This window comes from Aptenodytes patagonicus, chromosome 3 (genome assembly GCF_965638725.1).
Source record: "Aptenodytes patagonicus chromosome 3, bAptPat1.pri.cur, whole genome shotgun sequence".
In the NCBI taxonomy this organism is placed as follows: Eukaryota; Metazoa; Chordata; class Aves; order Sphenisciformes; family Spheniscidae; genus Aptenodytes; species Aptenodytes patagonicus.
In genome coordinates, this window is record NC_134951.1 from 87,108,851 (window position 1) to 87,124,189 (window position 15,339).

A 15,339-nucleotide genomic window follows, 5' to 3' on the forward strand; every position below is an offset into this window, starting at 1 on the left:
TCTTTTCCCTGCAACTCTAATTGAATTGTTCATTTAAAAAAAAAAAAGTGAATTGCATTCCTGCTATGTTAATTAGTTCCTCCTATATACTGCTCTTCTTCCAATAGACTAAATTGAATTGATCGTACGAACACCCCAGCAAAATAATAAAACAACCCAAGCAGGATTTAAACATCTCCAGAAGAGAGAAAGAATGTATTTTCCTAACATCTCTAATAACAGAACACAAAGAAATAAAATGTGATTAAAACCAGAGATAGCAAGCAGCACACATTTTATTGCTATGTTTTCACTTCTTATTTCTTTTTAACAAGGGTAAAAATTAACTTGTGCAACCTCCGCCAGGAAGTGAGTGGATCTTTGAACTCTGCCATCTGGCTAGTGGAATCTGTATTTTCGTCGCCTCGGGTTACAGGTTAATCCTGCCAATTTTTATTATTTGTAGAGGTAGCTGGCCTCTTGGAAGCTTTTATAGTCTCTGTCACAGAGAAGATTGCTGCCGAGCGAAATACATGCACGAAATACCGGGGTCAGTGTGGTGAGGACATTGAGCAGGGAGGAAAAGAGAGGGGGGAAAAAAAAAAAGACGACAGTTCTGGCTAATCTAAAATTATCCTTTTTATTACAAGAGAAGACGTTGCAACATGTGCTGGCGAATTTGCCTCGCATTGCAAGTCAGCGCAGACGGAAGGCTGAGCGCTCCCTGCTCATGGTGGAAGTCGAGCCCGAGCATGCCCAGCAGCTGGGGAGCCCCACGTGATGACAACAGCATCCAGCTCCATCTGGTAATGTGCTCCCGGCCCCCCCCCGGCACTTTTCCATCTAGTCTTGCAAGCAGCTGGATCAATTTACTCTAGCCTACGGTGTGCTGCACAGGCACAGACTGAAATTATTACTCATGGAAATCCCCTCTGTCTCAGAGCTTTGAACAAGGAATCAGGTAGCTTTCAAGCTCCTGACAATTAATAGCCTTTGGTCGAGGGAGAACAGTGCAAACACGCTGGAAGCGATGGGTTTCAAAACAGCTTGCTTAGTTTCTAGTAAATTAAAGGGAGTGGGCGGTTGAGGTACACAGTAATATTATCCAGCACAGTGTGGTCTTCATTGACGTCAGCGGGACATTTTTTTTCCTCTCTTTCTCTCTGCCTGCCTCCCGAAAAGAGGCACATGGAGGTTAATTCTGTGACAGAAGTGCGGCTCATACTGCCCGGAGAACCTCCAGCTTTCCATCAACAAAGCCAGAGCGCAGATGCTACCATATTGTGAATGAGCAGCACCAAAATGTATGCAAGTCATTTCAGAGGAGGAAAAAAGCTGTTGGAAACATAAATCATGAGGACTTACAGTACGTATTTCTCTTCGTGTTGCATGATTAACCGTTCCGACTAAGACAACGCTCTTCCTGTGGCTAAGAACACATCCTCATCTTGGATTTTGCTTGAAATAGCATATTTGACCATGACCCCTCCCCACAACTGCTGTGCCCATCCCAGCATAGCTCTGCGGTGTCTATGGCTGTGTTTTCTCAGTCTCACCGAACACATCATTTTCTCTGAGGCCCCCATACTGTAGGCTGGAGGCATTATACAATAGCTGCCAGCTTTGCATTGAAAATATGCCAAGAAGTTCAGCAGAAAAATTTTGCTACACTTACAGCAAACTTTTCAAAATGCAATTTCTGTGTACGAGCATGTGCAGGTGTGCACTTGCAACCTTTTCATACACCATTATTTGTATACTAAATAAAAGGCAGTTGGACAGCAAATAAAAGGATGCACAATGCTGAAGTGTTGCAGGTGGGAAAATGGACCCACGCCAGGCCCAAAGAGATCACCTTCCAGGCGAAACGTAACACTACAGTGCCCACATTTTCTATGTAAAAAACATGAAACACAGAAAGTGTTCGGGCCAGAATTTTTTTAGGGTTGCAAAAGACAAAGGGGACTTTTTTATAACAAAAATGTGTACTGAAGCTGTTGTGCCAGATTCTGACTCAACAGAGACACATGCATACTTCTCAAAGTGGAAGATTTTTCCAGTAATCAAGTGGACTGAATGAGCTCATCGTGACCCACTGAGCAAGTTTTCTTAGTATTCGTTTTGAGCAAGAGAACAGCTTTGATCGGTGTTTGCACTTGTTTGACTTTTTCCCTCTTCCCAAACTTCTGTTCCTTTCATGAAACACCCTTTCCATTAGGCTTCTCTTGGTAAAAGGAGCGATTTTTTTCCTTAGTGTCGCCACAGGACTTAAGCAAATATTGCTGAAGCATTAAAAATCTGACGTGTTAATGAAATGATACTGCAGGCGTTGTTGAGCTGCAGGATCACCAGGGCAGGCAAAGGAAAAGAGGACTGTTCAGGAAAGCCGAGAGACACGGTCATTTCACAAAACACCACAAAGACAGACAGTACATCGTTGTGCAGGAGGCTGAGGGGAATGTGTGAAAGTGGAAGACCATGACTCACTGCAAACAAATTATGTGATCACCGACTTTGGCACATTCTTCTTGTCCTTCCATATTCTGATCTCCTGATTTCCTTATGGTCACCCATGCAACTTGGTGGCATTCTGCCTGCTGTTCTGAGGGGCGTTTTGTGCTGCTTGTTTAAAGTTAAGCTATGAAACTTAACATGCTGCTGTAAAGGTTGAGGAAAAGGTCTTGAACCAAGTCATATTTGGCAGGAGTAGCTACGATTCCCTCGGGGCCACAGCTACAGACTGGGCTTTGCTGCAAACACCGCGCCTCCTCGTGCGCCCGCCTTCGGGGAACGAGTCACAGATTTTTACAGATGAGTGTTGCAAAACGTTAGCATTTTCTGCAGTTGCCTGCTGAGGTCCCTTTGACAACAGCGTCTTTCAGGATTCATTTGCAACCTTCATCAGTGCGTTTTGGAGGAAAAAACTGGAAGGAATTAATAGCTATCCGTAATTACAACTCAGCGTGGCAGTGCCCGTGGGTTAATGGAGCTCGTATCTCCAAGTTGCTACTCCTGAGTTTTAGCCACCAACCTATGCTCCCTTCTTCTGGCAAATGGAAAATTCCTATCGATTCACACAGTAGGCAAAGACAATTACACTCTGGACTTTGAAAGAAAAGGAGCGTTGGTGAATACATAACTCTGCTAAGCAGCATTTTCATTTAAAAGAAAACACTCTCCCATTTTTACATCCAACAGGCGCAGCCCAGGCGGTAGCCTGCTTTCTTCCACGGTCTCACCAAAGCATAGGAAAGGCACCCCAGAGCCCTGCCTACACAGGTCTTCAGGCTCTCTGACTGAGCGTTTTAACAACTCAGCTGTGACCGCAACGGTCTGCAGCCCAATGTGCCCAGCCACGGCAGATGAGGTTGAAAGGAAATCCACAGGCTTCTCCAGTTCTCTTTTTCAGCTATGTTTGGAGATGTGGTCGAGTCCTGGCCACACCAATCTGCAGAGCTATCTTCAGACAACCTTTGGCCACCCCACCATGTGAGAGCAGAGCGTGAGCCCAGGTTTTAAGTTCCAAGCAAGGAGGCCCTGACGGTGAGAAACATAGCCCAGCTTGCTCAGCTTGCGCTGTTTGCCAATGTACACTGCTTTCGTGGCACAGGATCCAATGGCAGCTGCCAACTCATGTCGCCCCGGCCACCAAACAGCCACAGGCTGGTCGTGGGTCTGAGCCACCCATGCTGCGAGCAAGGCTGCACCACTTGCCTAAAGGTGGGAACAAGACCACCAGGCAGAGCAATGCCCCGTCACCCCTGGCCAAATGCAAGCAAAAATGTTAACCATCCTGTGAGCCAGGCCCCTTGAAAATGTCTTTTGTGATTGCCTCTGACCAACCCTGGTGAGAGGCACGGGGAGGGAGAGGGCTGCACATCGCAGCCGGCAGGCAAAGGGTCCTTTACAGGGATGCCCCTGAACTATTATTACCATCACTCTCCTTCTTTGCAAAGCCTTCAGAGAGCTTTCCAAGATGGTATTTTTGTGACCAAAGGTCAGAGTCCCCGCTATGATAAATCAGGGCTGGTTTGGGGGAAGGTTCAGCTGACAGAGTCATATGACCGTCGCAGCTGTGCACAAACCCTGAACCAGTTCCCTTCTTGTGTCTCTGTCAGGCTGGGCACGAAGCTCAGACATCTGCTAGTTCCTGAATTACAGCGTGCACGCAATAACGGACGTGCCCTGCTCGGGGAAGCTTGTGTTTATTATTTTCCAAGCTTTGCATTGACTACACACACAACCGGACCACAGCATCCGGTCACCGAATCTGCTGTGTGCAGCTGCCTCGGATGCTAAAATGAATGGTAACTTCGTAAGGCTGTGGCTTACCTAGCAAAAAAATAAAAATAAAGGAAAGAATTTGCATTTCCTCTTTTCCGTCTTGCCAAATCCTTCCCTTCAAGAAATTATGCAAAGTCCTGCTAAGTAGCATTGTACCTGTAAGGAGGGCAGCAGGCACAGCCATATCACCCACAGCCTACAGCTCTGCTCACGCCCGGCAGAAATGCTTGGGGATGGTTCACAGCCACACAGCGGGGGCCAGCGCATCCAAGGGCTCCGTGGGTTTTGGGGGGATTGATGTAAACCCTGAGCCAGCGTGAAGAGAACCGACCCCATGCTGCTTCCATGGCACCTCCCGGGCGTCGTGCTGAGCACTGTTATAAGTGGCCTTTCCACTCGCGCCGCCGTGCCAGCCCGGGTCCCGGCGTGCCCCGCACCCCTGCTCCCACCCGCCTGCGCCTGCCCGCTGAGGGGATATTTGCACTTCCCCGTGAGAAAGCTGCTGCCCTGCTGAGCGGCTCTGAATCATCCCCTGCAACGGCTGCCTGCCCCGGCAGGAAACCGCGGCTGCCAGACCCCAAGCGAGCCGTGCAGCATGCTGGGGTGCCCCTCCAGACCCGCAGATGCCACCACCAGGGCGGGCGGTCCCACAGCCAGCGCCGGGGGCCAGGGTGAGCTCCCACCCCACAGCTGTTGTCCCAGGAATGAGCCTGAAATCCCCCTCCGCCATTCCTTTGCCAGCACCACCGAGCTGCACCGCTTTGACCTTTTCAGAGAAATCTGCCTCGACGTTTTGGCTCTGGCCCCCTCGCAGCCTCAGCAGAGAGGGAGCTGGGCTGATCGGCTCATCAGGGCTGAGCCCACTGTAAAGGTCAGAGAGGCACAGCCTGCCCCTGCCGCCAAGGGGGCTGCCAGACCCGCAAACTCGGCTGTCGTCTTCCCGTGACAACAGCTGCCATCACTGCTTGGAAAGGGTACAAATGCGATCCTGTTAATACAACCGTTTGGAGATCGTAAGGCTGTGGTCTCAGATGGGCTCACGGGGACAGGCAGGGTGCTCTGTGCCGGCTCCTTCCCAGAGAAAACTGAGAAGGGTCTGCACAAGAAGCTGCTTTTAGGGCTGACCACTTTTCAGAGTGGTCAGCCTACTCCTGCACTCAAAGGGCCAAAGCCTTGTGCTCCTCATAAGCCGTCTGGGTCTGCTTGAAAAAAACAATAAAAAGCCCCAGGGACTCAGAAATTGTAAAGACACAGCAAAAAAAAACCCTTCAAGCATGTGAGCACCTCTCCCAACCATACACAAATTGCTTCCATATTTTGCAAGTTTTGAAGAGCAGGTGTATATGCTTTGTAAATCAGCGAGGCTGACCCTGAAGCCATCCAAAACTCATGATCAAAAACTTCTGAGTATTTGCGACACAGGTGTCATCATTCTCCGAAGGGTTCCTTCATCTAAGTCAACAAAAAGGTAGGAATTTTTGAAGCAGAACAACAGAAGCCCTGAAAACTTGCTCTGTGTGCCGGGAAACACGATGCATAATGGGGACATACACACACACAATCCCCTCAGTATAAGTGAGAAGCAAAACAGCCCCCATTTTCTGTACTTACAGGGTTAAAATGACCCACAGACAAAAACTCCACCGCCTGTGATGTGCGAGTGTTCAAAACCAAAATCTATCCCTTGGCCTCTGTGCCCTTTGCCTGCCCTCCCGCACCTCTGCATCCCATCTGGGGACCGCAGGCACAGCACGGGGACACGGCTGAGGCGGTGCTGCCACCCAAGTGCTTCTGCAGTGCCCCTCATTGTCGTGCCCCTGGGTCTTTCAAGGACTGCAAGATCCCTCTGACTCCCGTCACGCCCCTGTCAGGTACAGAAATGTTGCGACCCCCCGTTTGCAGCAGAGAACTGAAGACAAAGACTCCAAGGGCTTGCTTTGGGACAACTGCGGTGGTTCCCATCCCACCTATCTGCCTTGCCCGGGCACCGTGGGTTTCTGCCAGCACTGCTGAACTGCAACAGTTCACACTTTGGTGTGTCAAAGTTGCCTGGTACCAATTTCAGTGTACCATAATGTCCCAGAAGGCTGGACCATGGCCACTACCAAGAGAGCTCAGGTTTGCTCACTTATCCCAGCAGCAGTCACAAGGGCTGTGGCTATGTGGCTGCAAGTCATGCAGCCCAATTGGAGCAGATCTGTAGGGCAAAGCACTCAGGGCTAAGGATATGACATCCACGTAACACACATTTTAGGGGGGGGGGTACGTCAGACTAGCTGCAGTCTGGCCCTATAGCCTGAGCTGGGAAGCAGATGGGGTGCTCCTGGAGAGCATCTTCCAGTTTAGTCTCCTCCACAAGGAACCCAGCCTATGCACTCCGAGGCCACCCCACAAGGTGAACAGAAGCAGAGTGCGTGGGAGCAACCAGGAGATTTGCTCCACAGGGCATCCCCAGCCTGAACTGAGCCAGTAACACAGGCACTTCCAGCTCATCCATCTGCCCTGGGCACAGAAATGGAAGAGCCCCAGCACCACTGCTCACCAGATACTAACTGACTGGTATGAGCAGCCCAGGTGGATCCAGGCACCCTGACACAAGGCACAAGCACAGAGGGCACTGGCTGAGAAGGGGAAGGAAAGGGAACATGTTTAGGACAACGTGCTTGCCAGTGCTGCAGAGGAGGATGGACACAGAGGGACGGTCCCTGCCTGTGCACACTGGGATCCCGCAGGACAGGACAGGACAGGACAGGGTTTTCCCTCCCATCCCATCCCCATCTCCATTCCCAGCCCACACTGTGCTCCCGCAGGCTGTGGCGACAGGGGAGGGGGATGCTCCTCAAAGCCGAGTGCTTGCCCCACAGCTGTGTGAAGGTCTGGCCACAGGGGTGGAGGCGGTGCGGCAGGGGTGTCCAGCTCAGCCCCAGCCTCCACCAGGAGAAAGCAGTTGGGCGGGCTGGCCTGCAGCCGGGCAGCTCCAGAAAAGAGCTGCTGTAAGAAGGGTATGAAACCTCGTCATTGTGAAAGCGGGAGGTGACGGTTCATGCTAAGGCAAGGGGCGCCGGGGTGATTTCACTGCCGGCATGAGATGCAGTTTGCTGCGTGCCACCCGGGAGGGCTGGGGTGTGGGCAGGCAGCCTGCCCGCCCCTCTGCACCTCCGCAGAGCTCTCCCCCTGGCACAGTGGCCATGGCAAGCCTCCAGGAGCGTTGTCCATCTCCACCAGCCAGGGCAGCTAACAGCGTGGCCAAGGCCATCTCCAGGATGCAGCACCTAACCCACCGCTGCAAGACAACTCCTTCGGGGCTGGGGTGGTTTGGGGTTGAGATCCCTCCTTGCAATAGTGCATTAGGGTTAACTTTAAGGACGTACCAGTAGCTGCTCTAAAGCATTGCTGTAGCTGCAGGAGCGGACACCCTGTGGTTAGACAACTACCTTAAAATCACTCTCAGATGAGGCTCAGATAAAAACAGAAATGCTAGTTTACAAAATCTAAACTAGACAGTGGTTACAGAAGTTTATCGGACTTGTCCGTGAAGAATAGTGAAGATCCTGATGCCCCTGCCTACCTGGCACCCACAGCCTGCAGTGCCGATGCACAAATAGCTGATGCTTCTCTGGCTGAGGCTCCATCCATGTATCACCCGGTTTCCTAAGTCTGCATTCAGGAAGAGAGGATTTAGGATGATGTGCCCACACTTTCTGTTTTACCCTAACACAACCTTTAGGTCTTCTTTGTACTCCAACCTTCCTTCCCCTTTCTTCCTGGGACTTCTTAGTCTCCAGCGTAACCAGTAAGGAGCTAGACTTTCCTACGCCTGCTGACCCCCTCTGCTGTGGGGTAAGACATTTCCCCTTTCCTCCAGAGAAGGGGTCAACTCTTGGGCCATGGATTAACAAGATCCCGCATTGGCATTGCTGCTGAAGTTCCCACATCACCAAGCCACAGGCTGAGCATGAAGCACCTCCCCACCAGCACGCCTACGGGCACGTGGGGAGCCGTAAAGACTAGAGCCTGGCATGACAGTAACCAGCCACTTGCTTACCGCTGAGGAGGTGGGCTGGGGTGAGCTGGCTGCCCTCAACCCCATCTCGGAGGCTGTAAGGTTCAGTTGCCCTCTCCCACTGCCTGCATATAACACAGACAGGCTTGTGAAAGTCCGCACTGTTAGACAGGAAAGGTTTTTCTTTTCCATTGCACCACTCTCTGCCTGCTTGAACCCGGCAGCTGTTTAGTTGCCACCATCAATGCTTGAATAGGGCAGCTGCAAGGAAAAATACGTTGGACTAAAACAGTGGAGGAAATATCGGTCAGTCAAGGGGCATAAATATTTTAAAAAATGCATCAAAGCAATGGAATGAGGATGAAAGGGGTTAATGCTTGTTTTTAGAGACCTACGGGACTTAACTTGTCATATCTTTGGCTTTATAGGGAAGAACAAAGACAAGAAGATAAAGGCAAAAACTTGTGACAAGGAAGGTGGTGTAAAATCAGGAAGGTGCCAGGTAGCACTAGTTTTGAGTTTCATGAAAAAGCAGGGCCATCTCAAACAGCCAGATGCCCATGAAATGTTATTTTTGGACACCACTTCAGAACTGACTTGGAGGGAAGTGTGACATTTACTGAGTCACCTCCACCACTTCCTGCAACACCTGGGGCTTACTTCAAGGGCTCTCATTTAGATACTGAGAACTTGCTCACTGTTCAGGCTGAAAATAACACCGTTTACTTTCATTTTTTTTCTGCAAAGCTCTGCCGAAAGCATGATCTGTGATGCAACAGCCTCCGGTGCAGCTCCAGTCCCCATGTGCAGTTCACATGGCACAATGAAAGAGCAATTTAAAAGTTGTCAGTCATCTGCTACTTCTCGAACCGTGCTGCATCCTGAACACTGATGGAGCTTTTTGTTGTTTCCTCTGACTGCACCAGTAAGCTGTGGCCTCCTCAGCCTCAAACATACGCTGCAGCGGCTACAGCATCAACTGAAATCATTTTGAAGGACAGCTCTGAATCTCTGCCTTTGTGAAGGGTCATTCGGGACTCCCGTGTCCCTGCCTGCTCCTGCCAGAGCCCCCCGGGGGTCAGGATGCACAGCCCTGAAGTGCAAGCAACTTCAGAGAAGAGGAGTTGAAAAGAAAAGCTAAATCTACTTTAAAAAACCCCACCAAACACACACAAATATTTCTTTAGTTTCATGTTTGATTTATTTTTACACATTTCTTCTGTTTTTAAATATTCCCCTTGCTGGGGATGTAAAACTCCGATGAATTCATAGTGTATAAAACCATTTAGGCTTTACCCCCCCCGTTTTGATATATATGTCCTTTAATAAGGAAAGGACAGATTTTCCACCTTGCTATTACAGAAGTTACACAACATTTCACATCCAATCCAAAAACATTTGCGGTGTTTCTTTCAAAAGCCAAAGCTGGATAAAGAACATTTTGGCCTTACGAAGACAAAACCTTTCATTAAAAGCCATTACGGTCACAAAGGATCAGCCACTTAAACCCAAGTGTCTTTGTTGGCAGCGCATCCATTAAAACAACTGCTCATACAGGATATGACATGTGAATGTTTAGTCTGTGCAAAAAAAAAAGAAAAAAGAAAAAAAGGCATCAAATACTAACTTTTGGTGAACGGCCGAGAGCTTCTTGTATCATGTAGAAATGTCAAAGGTGAAAGAGGAATCGGGTTGTTTGCTGTTAGAAATGTCTCCTCCTGCATCATGCTGGCCTGTGAGAGCCGTACATGCAGAAGGACCATGGAAGTGCTAGGAAAGGATGATAAACATTCCTTTCTTATGAAATACACTGTTTTCTCAGGGGCCATTCCACTTCAGAGTCAGGCGGGAGTAAAAGTGCAAAGCTGTCTGAAGAGAGCTGCAAACCATGTTGCTCAGCCCGTGCATTTTGATGACAAGACCCCCGAGACCCACTGAGCAGCAGCTCTGCAGCACAGCGGTGCGACGGGAGAATGGTGCTCGCCGAGCAAAGAGCAAACCCGCTGGTGCAGAGACTGTGTCGATGCTCCGGCTGCTCCGGTGCTCTGGGCAGACTCTAAATCTAAGGGGAGAGTTCATCTGTTTTCAATCTCCCCTTGGTTTCTCTAGTCTGGGATATTGACCAAAAGGCACAGAAAAATGTAATGTGGACAATAAACTGCCTATTAAAAAAAATAATATTGCTGCATTAAGCCTCCAGGGCCTCGGAGGTTTCACACAGGTATATGACTGGACATTCAGCTCTGAAAAATGAGGCTGAGCAGAGTAAAACAAAATGATCTTCTTTCCAGCTGGGTGTATTTTACAGCCTGTCAGTCTGCCACGTTAAATGGAAGAGAGGAAAGACCAGTTGTGACGTGTACCCAAGCTAAGATTTTCTGATCAACCCTTTTTTTCTCTTTCTACTGGTAAACCTGGGGATTTTGTTCAGCCAGCCTTTGAAAACCCAGTGCAGGCTGAGGCTGGTTATGAACCAAAACAAGGAGAGGGCTGTTGTGGATGACCGTGCTTCCTTTCTTGTGGGACTTGTCAGAAGAAGAGGCATGCTGCATTTTTACTGGAAGGGGAGGTTAATCATCTAGGAGATGCAAACACAAGAGAAAAGAAATAGGGTCTATTGAGATGCTTCCAGCTGCATGTCCATCCTGCCCCTCGCCCAGCATCTGCTTGGGCGGGCAGGCTTAGCACCCAAAGGTCTCCAGGGATCTGAAACATGTGAAGCTGCAGGGGAACGGCTGGGTGCCAGAGACAGGCACCTCCCATGCCACCGCCAAGGCAGCAAGATCAGGTGCGCTGTCACGTTCTGCACAAAATTACAAAAAATGGTAATTTATAGTAAATCCTTCCCAATTAAAGACCATAAAGCTCTGCAGTTAATCAAGCTGATTAAACGAATCAAACTTGTTAAGAGCAGTTTTATCAAAACATTACATTTCTGCTGAGCAGAGATTCACGTGACTTTGAACTGCAAAGTACGCAGGTTGCCATGAGAGGACTAAAAAGAGGATTGGGAACATTAACCATGTGAAAATTCAAGCCTCCCCCTGCCTCTCCCAGCATTCATTTAAACAAAGGAACTCTCCGGCCCATTAATTTCATCACCCTGTCGGGTATCTTCTACTTTCTGGAAAGAGAGGCATTGCTTACCCACAGTGGGAGGCTTTCCTGACACATGGGTCCAAAGGTGGGGACTTCACCTCCCGCCTTACGAAACATCTCCAAGCCAAAGTGCTGCAAGAGGTCCTGGGAGAGCAGCACCCCTTGCCCAACCCCTGGTGTATCCCCATGGCACATGTCCAGGTAAAATGATGGCCTCACCTCTCAGGTCTGAGAGCACCTACAGAAGAAACACGTCTGTAAGAGTACACAACACAAACATTTCCATAGCTGTCTGGAAGATTAAAGTAACTCAGCAGGGGACTTTTTCCTTTTATGTAAGTCTGCTCAGCTTCAGTCCCCACAGAGATAGGTCCAATAAGGGCCTTAGATGCCTAACTTCTTAATTTAGACACTCAAACCTCCTCTTCAGCTGTCACCCAACCGTGGAGAGGCATACTGCTGAGAGGCACTTAAATTAAAGTTCCTCCAGCATCCTACATCCTTCAGAAAAGAGCTGAGCAGGTTGGTGGTGAGGTCCTATTTACCTGTGCCACATCAGGACCCACCAGCAATGTGACCTCCCAGACCCTCACTTGATGGGGCTGAGCCGGGAGCAGACAGACCTGTAATGGCTGGCCACAGGCTGAGCTGGCATTGAGGGTTTTCTCTGAGCTTACAGAGAGAGAGAGGGACCATCTCACAGCACTCCACACCTATTTCAGGATAAATAACCTGTGGGGGTGGCTGCCTCTCCGCTCACTGTAGAGCAAGTCGTGATGGAGGGACTTACACTGAACGCCTCACTTCTGGACAGCTCAAATATGGTCGTGTCCTCAAATATTGCCAGCAACATAAACACCAACTGGATAACAAACCACGGCCAGGAACAGGGTGTCTAACCACACGGCAGCAGGCATGCCTGCTTGCCGAAATGGCAGACATCACAGCTAGTTAGCCCACATGCACACAGAAGGCAGGTTAGTGTGGGCTTCAGATCCTTCTCAAATATTTAGCCCACCTCATTGATGGGTTTTCTTTGCTGCTGCACTGCTATCCACAGCAGCTAGTTTGATCGTAGTACTGTGTGTCTGCCCGGCACTGCAGCCACAATAAGGTCCTACCCATTGAGGATTTAAACAGTGAGAGCACACAAGCCCAGCTAAAAAGCTGGTGGGAATATGCCTTCCCCTTTCTCTTGAAGAGCATGTTCCAGGAGAAGATCTGCAGATTCAGCATTTTGCAGCGAGTTCTGCTAAGGCAAAGACAGACTTGGCATCGGCGCTCCATCTTCCATGCCATATGCTTTATTCGTCTGAGAGTTGTTTTTCCTGCAGGGGAGGGTGGATTGGCAGGTATGGAAAGAAATTCATTAAAATTACTTTGGTTGATTCTTTGTGCTGGCCACCACCTCCATTTTGATTTTTATTTCTCATGCCCAGAACAATCCTGAAACAAAGACATCCTCTCCTGGAGCACAACAAATACTCGCAAAAGTAGTGTCTGAAGGGCCATGCTCCTTGGATGAGCCTGTAAAGGTTACAAGTTGTGGCTGGAATATTTCTAAAGAGAGTGGTAGAAACCAAGAGGCTGATAATAAAAGTAACACGTTATGAAACCAAATATACTGACATGCCGTGCAACAACCTGGGTATTGGTAAAGGTACCTTATCTGCTTCTGTGCAAGCCACTTGCCTGGTTTTGCAACAACAGGTTTCTCGGAGGATGCTTGTACTGAGCTACCTGTTCCATTTTGCACTGCTTGTCAGATAAATGGCAGCCTTTTTAATGGAAAGACAGACGTTTGATTATTTTAGGTTCAGGGTGTCTAGCCAATTCCTTCCCAAAAGTGGCTGGGGTTGAATAGCCAAAGAAAATTTATGCACTTAAACTTAATGGGGCTTAAACACTGCAAGTAACAACATAGAAATGGACAGAAGCCTGAGGGGTAGCAGAAATCTCCAGGACAAGGACTTTTCTGCTCAGAGAAACTGCCAGCAGCTCCTGATAGCGGCCATTATGAATGTATTTGCATGTTCTGCTCTTTAAATGTATATATTATTTTCAGTTAAAAAGAAGTCTGCATTCATTCTGAGAGTCCTGTGATCTTTCTGCACCGAGTGGTTTCCAGGTCTCTCCACAGACTGTAGCTAGTTTTTATTTACCCATACAAAACAAAGCTTTGAAGGGTTCAGACCTCAAAAGGAGAAGAATTAACCTGGCAGCCACAGGCAAACAGGGTGGGACATTTGGCTCCCACAGCTTTGGAGAAGCTTCCAGTTCACTGCCGGTTTAACACAATGCTACTGGGGAGCTACCCAGACAAAGCCCTTTGTCTCTCTCCTTTCCCCGATTGTGAGGTTAGGTCCAAAACCTATCCTATTTCCACCTCGAATGCCTGCAGGGAAGAAATAGTCAAAAAGGTTTCTTAAGAAAAATGAAATCTGCCTAGACATCCTGGTAAATGCTCTTCAGGCAGCGCATGTTTCACAGGCTGGGCTTACGTGTCATTTGCAGACTAGGTTGAAATTGGCTCCTTTCATGTCCTAATGCACTTTGAATATAAAAATGAAGCATCACCTGCACATGCAAAGTGCATATATCATTCCAAAGCTTTTACCTGTCCAAACAGCTCTTAAAACCTCTGCCCGAGTTTCGGCAGAACGCGTTAGTGCCCAGAATAACCAAGGGCTGGACTGAGACAGCTCTGGCCCATCCTTCTCCAGACGAGCCTTGCTCACCGTTTTAATATCCCTTCCTTTCCATGTAACCAAACTGCCCCAGCCAGCCTGCCCCGTCCCCAGGGAGTGCACAGTGCGGCTGTGAATGGGAAGGAATTGTTTCCCAGGCTGAAGAATTACAAACCTGTAAAACATTTCCTTTTTTTGAAAGGATCATTTTGGATTTAGTAATGAGGAAGCAAAGAGCGCACAAGCTTCAGTTTCTCGTTATGATTTCAAGCTCACAAAAAAATGTTTCTGAGACGGAGGAGTGGGAAGGAAAACAGCATCTAACAGCTTTGAAGGGGACATGGGCAATGCAAGGAAACATATTTGAAAAAATAATCTGTAGCAGCTGCTGAAAAGGGCCTAACATGAGTAAGTAGCAAACTAGGTGCTGGTTTATAAAATAAGAGGTCCTGATTTTGACCTGCAGAGAGGTGAAGAGCATCATGTAATAGAGCAGAAGGAAGATGGCTTCTCTCTGCAGCATGCTGCTGGGACTGAGCCATCCTTTAAACAGAGAAAGCAACTGCAGGCACTCATGTGCCAAAGAGACGTTGGCATATTGGGACGAATTCAGTAATGAACAACAATCAAATAACTAAAGGGAAGATTAAATAACTAAATAGTACAGTTTGGGTAAATAAATCCCTAAGAGGGAGATAAAATCATTTGAAGATGTCAACATCAAGGAAAGAGTACTGTTTACACAGCTCTAGATGAAGTGTAACAAGAAAGGAAAATACCTCTTCCTGCAGAAAAGGAAAATGCAGACTGGCAGTAAGAGCTGCTACCCCCCCGCCACTAACCTTCGCAGCCCTCTCAACCCCCTACCAAAACCTCTGTCGGTGTAGAGGTTGTCAGGTGAGCAAGGGGGAGTCCCCAGGACCGCTCACAGCCACAATGACGAGACCTTCCCGCAATGCAACCTGCCACACACGCCATATGTGCCACGCACCAGCAGGGTTGGGGCCAGCATCCCCGTCTGCCTGCGCCTCCTCCTCCCACAGGGAAAGAGAAAGCCAACGTATTTCTCTTCACGCTTTACCATCACTAAAATACCATTTCTCCTCAGCATTTGATTCAACAGCAAACCACGAAGTAACCAGTAAGTCTGCAAAACAGTAAGTCCACCCCTGGAGCCTGCAAATGCCGTATTACAAATGCAGGTCACTATTCGCCTGTAGCGATCAGCTAACTGAATGTGTAGCAGCAGGATTTCACGCATACATGTATGTCTTTTCTGGTGGGGCC

At 48.7% G+C, this 15,339-nt stretch overlaps 1 long non-coding RNA gene across 3 annotated transcripts; it reads left to right on the plus strand.

Annotated features, from left to right (window-relative positions):
* Positions 1-422: 422 nt before the first annotated feature.
* Positions 423-4,356, plus strand: LOC143158330 (uncharacterized). 3 transcript variants are annotated; one of them, XR_012994970.1, is made up of 4 exons: positions 423-538; positions 635-785; positions 1,162-3,522; positions 4,098-4,356. It is a non-coding gene; the product is annotated as an uncharacterized LOC143158330 (long non-coding RNA). The 3 variants fall into 3 exon arrangements; XR_012994969.1 differs by having other exon boundaries at positions 423-529; positions 630-785; XR_012994968.1 differs by having other exon boundaries at positions 423-529.
* Positions 4,357-15,339: the final 10,983 nt, after the last annotated feature.